Raw genomic sequence first — 9,971 nt, 5'->3', positions numbered from 1 at the left:
CAGCTACCAACCATTAGATGGGTGGCCACCCCATCCCTCAATGTGCTCATAACACTCGTGGCTGTGTATGATGACAATGTCTAAATCGCATTCTTTAGGCTTCAGCTGGTTACCTCCAGGGGTCAGGAAGGAATTGCCCCCTCGATACGCAGTTGTAATTGTGGGGTGGGGCGTGGCAGGTTGCCTTCCTGTGAAGCATCAAAGGTTGGCCATGATGAGAGATGGGATACTGGCGGGGATGGACCAGTGTTGTGAGGTGGTGCAAAGCATCCTCTGTCTTACATACCTGGCTGGTGGGTCTTGCTTACATGTGGAGAGTCTAACTGAGCCCCAGATTTGGGGTCAGGAAGGAATTTCTCCCAAGTCAGCGTGGCAGGGACTTCGGGGGTTTTCACCTTCCTCTGCAGCATGGGTCAGCTGTCAAGATACCCGGGCAGGTCTCACCTAATCACTTCCTGACACCACAGACACCTTGGACATTGCTGGCATCTCAGACTCTCCTGGTCTCTGCCTGTAGGGACAGTTAATTAAAGTCAGGTTAAGTTTGGTTAAGAAAATAATATCTGCTTTATGGTTTGTGGCTAGTACGGGAAAGGCCCCAGTCAACACATAAAGGAAGGTCATGAGAATAATAAGTAATATTGCTTATAGTGTGGGAAAGCCGTTTGGACTGCTCAAGTGAAAAGCTGCAGTAATAAGACAAAGAGAAACTGTCTTAAAAGAAACAAGCGAAAACCTTCCCATGGGTCTGATGGTAAGGGGGGAGGAGGAGATAAGAAAGGAAGGCCTTGGCAGAAGGGAAGGAGCAAGGCTGAACTGTTCCAACTGGGATTTGCTAAAGCTAGCAAGTTAGCTGGGGTGTCTAAAGAGAGCTGTGAATGTGAAGGTGCTTTGTCAGGCCTGACCTGATCACACCGGGCACAGCAGGCTGAGACGCTCATCCCCAAGTCCAGCCCATTTGTAAGTATACTGAACACGTGGTTGTGAACACTTTGTTACTGTGCTGGGCGTAGTGACGGCTTGTTTTACACTGTTAGACCTGTGTGGAGCAATTGTATAAATGCCATTTGGCCTTTGGGTTTAATCAAGGACTTTATGATTAAATGAGTGTTCTGGTAGTACCCTGCCTAAATGACAATAATTCCAGTGTTCTGGGGACCCACGAAGGGACCCCCACTGGCATTCATTTCAGTTGCTCTCAAGCCCCAGACTGAAGGCATAGAGACCTATCCGCCAGGGCCACGATCATTTCTCTCCTAACGAGCAAATCAATAGCAAAAGGGAGATGGAAGGTACTTTGGATACCTGTGTGGAAAGCTTCTTAGCAGAGGTCTGTTGAGTGCCACTGAACTTTTAAAGAATAAGACCCCTAGGTGACCTTGAAGACAAATATTAACACTGCCTTCTTAACCCACCCAGGGTAAAGAAAGCCCAGCCTAAGGCAGCCGTGTTGCACTTGGTGGCTAAGGCTTTGCAAGCAAAGTGCGCCACCTTGACGGATAAGTGCAAAAAGCACAAAACTAAGCTCAGGGCCGTGGAGAGAAATCAGCTGATGAGTGTGTCACTTTGGGAGATGAGTGATTTAAAGAACGAGCACACGGAGTTCAAAGTAGCTTTTGCACAAATTCACACCTCAGAGTTCAGGGGGAACTAAACAGTCCGGGGTTGTGGACATGTTAAAAAACTGGAAGAAGTCATCCTGAGCGTGATAACGGGTTAAACGCTTGGTTTAATAATGAAACCCAGTTATAGCAATACAGCTCGGAGACAGTCACGCTCGGTGGAGCCCTGGTAGTCAGAACATGCAAACAGGAGGTTAGGTGGTAAGATCACCACCACTCTGCCTTTTTCCCCAGGAACCTTTACAGCCGTTCCGAAGGAACATGGACTCTTTGCCCAAAGAAATGCCCTGTGAGTAATCAATTGAAAATGGCTGCTGCAGGCAGAGGGACAAGAGCATTTGACTGGGCGATTTAGTCAAAATCACTGAAAAGGACAGAGGGATTTCTGTGAGGTTGGACAGCTTCTCAGTGTACCCGTGTGGGGATGTAACCTGGGTACAGTCATGCAGGCAAATTATTAAGAGCAACACAAGGGGCGTTGATCAGCCCAAAGAACAGATTGTAAGAAAAAAAGGAGAAATCATCTAGTACGTTACAGAAGAAATACTGCCTGTCGGAACATGACAAATCTCAGTGTAGCAATCAGCTCACGGACATCTCCGATAGCTGAGACAGACAAGGGAGGAAAAACAGCAGTAAAACCAAACATTGCTAGGATACAGCAGTTACCAGCACCAGGCCAGAACAGTTCTCGCACCGGCATAAAAACGTATTTGAAGCTTAAATATCAAAATAAAATGTCAGGTTAGAAACATGAGCAACTTCAGTGTGTCCTCAGCTCCTAACTCGCAATTTACAAAGGGAAAACGTCAGGAGCATCAAACCATTTTTAGAAAAGAGAAAGGTTCAGAGGCTCCGCTGGCCAGGCGAAGCCAAGCAAGTTAAAAATATTTCTTTGGTCTCTTATAATAAACTGTTTCCAGCCCAGCGAGGAGCCGCAGGGTTTAATTTTAGAAACCCCCAGCTATTTAAAAAGAAAAGGTAAAATGTCTGTGTGAAATAAATTGGCTTTAAAAAAAATCCACTAAAATCTATCCAAATCTTTCATTCCAAGCTACAGAACTGACAGACACTTTTGCCAAGCACAGGTTAAGCCAGTGTTTGCAGGGTTCGTTATTTAGCATGTAAACCTTTGCTTTTATACAGTTCAACGTCTTTCTAATTAAGGACCAGAGGACGTGATTGTAGCTGTGGCAGTCGTCCAGGAGAAGAATGAAAAATGACAAAGCCAGCGCCCCTCGGGAGCAAGGGCAGGGGTGAGCTACACAACAGAAGCAATGTTAGGAACACGGAGCCTTAAGGTGGCCCTGAGCAATCAGACAGTCACTTTGATACGGGTCCGTGGAAACTCTGCAAGCACAAAATAAAGTTGCACGTCCTGTGAAAATTGATGTAGCTAATATAATGTGATAGCAAAGAAAAATGGGAGTTGAATGCTGGAAGGAATGTGCATTTCCCCCTGGACTGTGCAATGTACATGTAAAAGGGGTAAAAGAAAGGTGACCAAAACATGCTACTTAATTCAAATCTTTTTCCGGTGGCTGTGTGCTTCGGAAGCAGAAACCAACCCAGCACCAAAAAAGCTCTGTGCGTTTCAGAAATGGTCCTTAACCGGTATAAATCTTTTCCAAACGTTACGATGGATTGTGGCGTAAATTCAATGTTATTAGGGAGTGAAACGCTACATGGTGGTGTGGTGTAAATGAAGAAGAAGAATTGTATTAAAACTAAGTAATTGACTAATAGATTGAAATGCCCTCGATTGAAAACAAATCCGGCTAGTGGTTTAAGGTTAAACCTGTTCAGAAAATGTTGTGCAATATGGAGATGATATTCTGGGCCACACTGCTGACAGGAAGCCCTTTAAAAGTATTGGAAACCCTGTTTGCAGGAGGTTTCCTTCCTGGGTCTACCCCTGCAACCCAGCCAGCAAGCTGCAGACAGACAAAAGGGTGAAGTGATTTTGGAGCTGCCCCTCCCTGGTTCAGCTGGGCGTGACGGGCTTTTGTCAGGATTTCATCCCTGCCTAGGCAATCGCTGCACGTCTCTACCAGCTCCTGCAATAAAAGGTCGAGTAGGAATGGCCCCGCCCCCAGCAGCGTATACATTAAAAGGGGGTCGCCGTGTTAGTCCGTATCAACAAAAACAACAAGGAGTCTGGTGGCACCTTAAAGACTAACAGATTTATTTGGGCATAAGCTTTCCTGGGTAAAAAAAAACTCACATTAAAAGAGGCTTTAACACAAGCGCCAGGTCTTGGCACCCCAGATTAGAGAAAACTTTTTGGATTGTTTGTATCAACCAGGGACACAGCCATTTCAGCTACGTGGATGCAGGACTGTCAGGACAGAGAAAACCCTATTGCGTATGCATCCAGGATACTGAACGGAGTTGAAAAACTTCTTTCCTGTTTGGTGGCCTCGACACATTTTAGATGGGGGTTGGGACGCATAAAACAGTACGCTGCTCATACTCCCTTCAAGTATCCTTTGTCTAGTAAATTCTGAAGGGCTGCACCCTGAGGGGCTGAGAGCCTATGTTGATGGGTCGTTCTATCACCAAAAAGGGACCTCAGGCACAGGTAGGGTCACCAGACAGCAAAATCGGGACGGAGTGGGGGGTAATAGGAGCCTATATAAGAAAAAGACCCAAAACTCGGGACTGTCCCTGTAAAATCGGGACATCTGGTCACCCTAGGCACAGGATCTGTGCAGTACAGGGCAGCACGCAGAATTGGCTGCTGTAACAGCGGCATTCCCACTCTGTACCTAAGGACAAGTGCCGGCAGGTGTGATACGCTCCGCCTCTCAGTGAGTGTCTCCCCTGGTGGAGCATGAATTTATTTTGCCCGCAGCTCACCAGCCTTGATGCTATCGAGCCCTTTTGTCCTATGCCTGGGAACTCACGAATCAATGGGGTGAGTCAGCGGAGTCTGCGGTTAAGGTAAAAGTTCACTCCAGACATGGGGAAGTCAGCAAGAAAACAGCACAGGGTGGATGAAGCTGCTGCGAGCTCCAGTGTGGGTCCCTCCCCCTGCTCATCCGGTCCTGGCTGGTCCCACTCCAGCACTTTGATTTAATAACGTTCCAAGAAGCTGCTCCACGGGGATCTGCTCTTAACACAAAGTAATGCACAGGGCGCGAAACCCGTTCCATGGCAAATGGCTCCTTGGTGCTCAGTGAAGGGGATGACTTAGCTTACCCGCTCTGAGAGGTGCTGCCCTACCCCCTAGCTTGAAGTGGTTTCCATCAGACAGTTTGGTTCAATGGCTCTCAGCACCCCCACTGTACAAATTACTCCAGCATCCCTGCCCGCTTTGAATTCCTCTGCGGCCTCTTCAAAGGGAAATGTTGCGATCGGTGCATGAGATACCGTCGGGGGCCCACCAAAGTGGTGATGCCACTTAGCAGTGACTGATAAGGCAGCCGGGTGGCCCGACTGTAAAAAAGATGTAACAATTCGTGTTAGCCATTGCCTGGTTTGTGCTAAAAACAATCCACCAGGGAAAACAGACTGTGGATTTACCCGGGCACAGCACCGCAGGAAAGATTGCAGATTAACTACACAGGGGAGTTGCCCCCGCACAAGAAGAGGCAACCAACATTTACTGGTAATCGCTGATGCCTTTACTAAATGGATAGAAGCCCTGCCTACTGGAAAAGCCTCGGCTCGTGTTATAGCCAAACTCTTAGTGGAGCCTGTCTTTTCTGGAGGATGCCCCACACCATAGACAGTAACCGGGGAACAACCTTCACGGGGAAGGTGATGAAAGATGATTGTGTCATGCTGCGACTAGAGTAAAAATTTCACATACCTTAGAGTCATAGAATCATAGAATCTCAGGGTTGGAAGGGAGCTCAGGAGGTATCTAGTCCAACCCCCTGCTCAAAGCAGGACCAATCCCCAACAAAATCATCCCAGCCTTATCTCCCCCAGGCTTCTGGCTCGGTGGAAAGGCCAAACAGAACCATCAGAATGATGCGAGAGAAGGTGGTATGTGAACCAGGCAAAGACTGGGATGGAAAATTGCCTGTGATTCTTATGGTTTTAAGGGGAACCCAAAAGAAACCAACCAGGATCTCTCCTTTAACTGCCATGACAAGCCGAGAAATGAGACTCCCAGAACATTTGTTCACTGGTCCCATGCCACGCCTAATGAAGGAAGGGTTGGTCACAGAACAATGGGTCAGACCGCTGGAAAAAATGGTGCAAGTCATGTGCGTGTGTAGTGCAGAGTAGCAGGGATGGGATCATGCCAAAAACAAGAGCATGCTTTAACAACAAGCCCAAAATCCAGAGGACAGAGTGCTGGTACTATTGACCCCGGAAAAAACCCGTTTCCAGCACCCAGGTGGTGAGGCCCCTGCTATATAATGCAAAGAAGGCAGCTCTGCAGTGCTCTGGTACGAATAGAAGCAGGACCTAAAAGCAAGGATCGATGGCTACGTGCTACTCCAGTTAAACCTGGTTAATTGTTCCCACTAAGGCCATGTCTACACTTCGAGCTTACAGCGGCACCGATACAGCTGTGTTGCTGCAAGCGCATTCGTTCGCCGCATCGTGCTCTCCCGTCGACATCATAAAACCAGCTCAAGGAGCGGTGCTAGCGACATCAGCAGGAGAGCGTCTCCCGCCGATAGCGCTGGGCACACGAGCGCTTAAGCCGGCAAAAATTATGTTGCTCCGGGGGTTGTTTTTTCACACCCCTGAGTGACAAAAATTTTGCTGACGTAAGCGCTAGTGTAGGCATGGCCTAGGGCAGCACCGGAAATCGTGGTTTGTTTTTCAGGCTGTTGGTAGCGTCCAGAGAGGCCGGTGTGATTGTGGGTGGAGAAGGCGCGTCAATAAAACGCAGACATAACAATCCGAATTTGGGGATCTGAGGAAGCCGCTGTCATTGAAGTGACAGCCGGAGCCCAGCTCAGTCAGGGTGTGAAATAAACAATGCCACTGGATATCGCACACCATTCTGCAAGTGGCCTGAAGACAAGCGAAAAAAAGGTGATTGCATAAGAATTGATAATTGTAGCATCAGTCCCCATTTAGGGAATGGTACCTTCAGATTTCCATATGTGCATGCTAGGCATGAGAGGCATTACACGTGTTTTGTGTTTCCTGTAATATTTAATCAAACAAGGGTTTAGTAATGTGTACCCTACAGGGCATCAGGGAAGGTAGCCATAAGGGTGGCACAAATACCGTACATTGGCAAAAAAAACACAATGCCCCACAGTGGAGGCAGGATCCAGTAATGGACGGGTATTAAGGCCCCTTAAAGAGCTGTTCAATTATGTTCAATTTATACATGTACCTGTGCTGTTCAGCTTGACTTCACTGCATTTGCCAAAGGGTTTATGTCCACCAGGGTTTGGCCAATTGTCACACACAATGATAAAGGACTCCTGGAGAGACTTTGTCGATAGAAATGCAGATATAAGCGGAGTCTGAAAGAATGGATGAATTCTCCCCTGACAGCTAGCTAGAAGGGGGAGAGACTTCAGGCGCAAACTGCATTTATATGAACACACCTTCTCTGCTTAGATATCCAGCAGGTAGAGCGGTGTTGCTCAAGTAATCCACTTGGGCTGGTGTTGGGTTACAAATCACTTTAGTACTGAGTGTAGGGATAGTGAAATGCTGTTATCAATGGGGTGGCATTATTGTATGAATGAAAGGAAGCAGAACTGTGCTTAACCTGTCCCAAATGAGGGGACCACCCTCAGCCGAAAGGACCTTGTTAAACCAGGGGCTTGAATGCCAGAGCCCGTGAAAGTAAAAGGGGTGGGGACAGGTGTTCTAGCCAGGAGGTGTGAACTCGCCCTAGGGGGTCCCCCCCCCACTGGTTTACCCCATTCCTCCCCACTGCTCAAAGAAAGAGCTAAATAGGCTTCATTATGTGCCTCTTCGTTATTTTAAATGCTCCATCAGAACTGAAATCAGTTGTGGTGGGACCGTGTCTCTGCCCAGCCTGCGAAGAGCTGAAAATCACTGAGACGGATGTGCAGAGGTCACAGCCAAGTGGCAGGTGGCAGCAGAAGATGACTGATAGTTGGCTGGCGAACGAGTGGCTGGTGAAGCGGTGAGCAGAACAAACCGCTGGCGAGGCAGAGGAACCGTGGCTGGCGGAACGGCCAGCAGAGAGGAACCATGGCTGGTGGGCCAGCTAGGCGGCGAGGAGCAGCTGCTGGCGAGGCGGCCAGCTGAAGCAAGTGCTCAGATGCAGAGCAAGCAAGGTGCCTTCTTCCCCGGGTGCGAGGTGAACTCACACAGATGCACCTCTGAACCCTGGGTCCTCTCTGACCAAGGACAACCCCCGTGAGTGGGGTGTGGAGAGGAAGCGGAGAGAGGCACAGAAAAGGAACTTTTGGTTGTAGAACTCAAGAACATGAGACAGACGACTCTGCCCCTGGCACTCTGGGGTGGGCGTCCTGCTCACAGTGTTATGTTTATGAATCCTGTTTGTGGGATTTTCCCTAATTAATGCCAGGTGACTTCCCTCCATTCATTAAAATTTTCTTTTCTACACTCAGACTCTGTGCTTGCGAGCAGGGAAGTATGGCCTCGCAGAGGCACCAAGGGGTGGTGGGTAATTTTCCCATGTTACTGGTGTGACGGGTTGGATTACAGAAACCCCCTTGGGAGCTGCCACCCAATGTGCAAAGACTACCCCTGCTTCTGTTTTCCCTGCCAGCTCAGGACTCCAGCACCCTGTCTTGCTGAGCCAGACACTCCCGTCTGGCTCCAGACACAGACCCAGGGTCTGAATCACTTGTTCCAAAGCTGCAAGTTTACCTGAAAACAGCTCGCAGTAGCGTGCTTGTCTTTAGCACTCAGATGCCCAACTTCCAATGGGGTCTAAACCCAGATAAATTCGTTTTGCCCTGCATAAAGTTTATGCAGGGCAAACTCATAAATTGTTCGCCCTCTATAACACTGATAGAGAGATATGCACAGTTGTTTGCTCCCCCAGGTATTAATACATACTCTGAGTGAATTACTAAATAGAAAGTGATTTTATTAAATACAGACAGTAGGATTTAAGTGGTTCAAAGTAGTAACAGACAGAACAAAGTAAGTCACAAGCAAAATAAAATAAAATGCGCAAATCTATGCCTAATCAAACTGAATACAGATAATCTCACCCTCAGAGATGCTTCAGTAAGTTTTTCTCAGACTGGACACCTTCCAGGCCTGGGCACAATTCTTTCCCCTGGTGCAGCTCTTGTTGCAGCTCAGGTGATAGCTAGGGGATTCTTCATAATGGCTCCTCTTCCTCTCTCTTCTCTTCCCCCCTTTATATATCTTTTGCATAAGGCGGGAACTCTTTGTCTCTCTGGGTTTCCACCCCCCCTCACTGGAAAAGCACCAGGTTAAAGATGGATTCCAGTTCAGGTGACATGATCACATGTCACTGCAAGACTTCATTACTCACTTGCCAGCACACACATATACAGGAAGACTCACAGGTAAATACAGCCATCTGCAGACAATGGGAGTCATCAAGATTCCAAACCATCATTAATGGTCCACACTTTACCCAATTACAATAGGCCCTCAGAGTTATATTTTATATTTCTAGTTTTAGATACAAGAGTGGTACATTTATACAAATCAGATGATCATACTCAGTAGATTATAAGCTTTGTAATGATACCTTACAAGAGACCTTTTGCATGAGGCATATCCCAGTTACTTACATTCACTTATTACCGTATTTTCTCTAAAACTATCTCAGTTACATTATATTGACTTATTATCAAGTTTTTATAAAACCATATAGACTGCACAACGTCACAACTGGGTGGGGGCTCGAGCCAGTTCTGTGTTGTATCGATGGAAAGGAACCCCTAGATATTGAACCTGGCCCTGGTTGCTGCCGGCTCCACCTGGCAGAAGGGTTACACATAGGCAAAGGCACCTGAATCAATTCAAAGGTGAAGCCAGTGGCACCGATCCACTAGTGATATAACAGGATGGTTTGGAGCCGGAGCATAATCTGGAACCAGGAGGGCATTGAGACCCTGGGGGAGCACGATCAAACTTTCAAACACTAGCTGGCTGGGACATACTTAGCCCAAAGAATGAGCAAAGCAAAGAACTCCTGAACCAAGAACTTCTGCATGTATCTAATGTGCATAATGTTGTTAATCATCGAAGCAGGGCAGTCACCAGGGCCATGACACGTTCTGTGGACAGGGGTATGCACTAGACAAAATCAAAGCCACTCTCCCTGATATAGAACACAGTAAATCACCCGCTTTTATCACCCCAGAGAAATGGACAACTTGGTGTGGCAAAGATCATATTGACTGGTCTAAAATAACAACAACAGCAAAACCTCGCATGGGT

General features: G+C 47.6%; 1 long non-coding RNA gene across 1 annotated transcript; it reads left to right on the top strand.

Moving 5' to 3' along the window:
- On the top strand, window positions 1–8,113 carry LOC128834435 (uncharacterized). Its single transcript, XR_008444425.1, has 4 exons — window positions 1–1,911; window positions 2,769–2,878; window positions 6,412–6,623; window positions 7,551–8,113. It is a non-coding gene; the product is annotated as an uncharacterized LOC128834435 (long non-coding RNA).
- The last annotated feature ends 1,858 nt before the right edge of the window (window positions 8,114–9,971 follow it).

Source organism: Malaclemys terrapin, chromosome 1 (genome assembly GCF_027887155.1).
Source record: "Malaclemys terrapin pileata isolate rMalTer1 chromosome 1, rMalTer1.hap1, whole genome shotgun sequence".
NCBI classification, from domain to species: Eukaryota; Metazoa; Chordata; order Testudines; family Emydidae; genus Malaclemys; species Malaclemys terrapin.
Note: the sequence above shows the minus strand (reverse complement) of the source record. Positions and strands in the feature narration are given on the sequence as shown.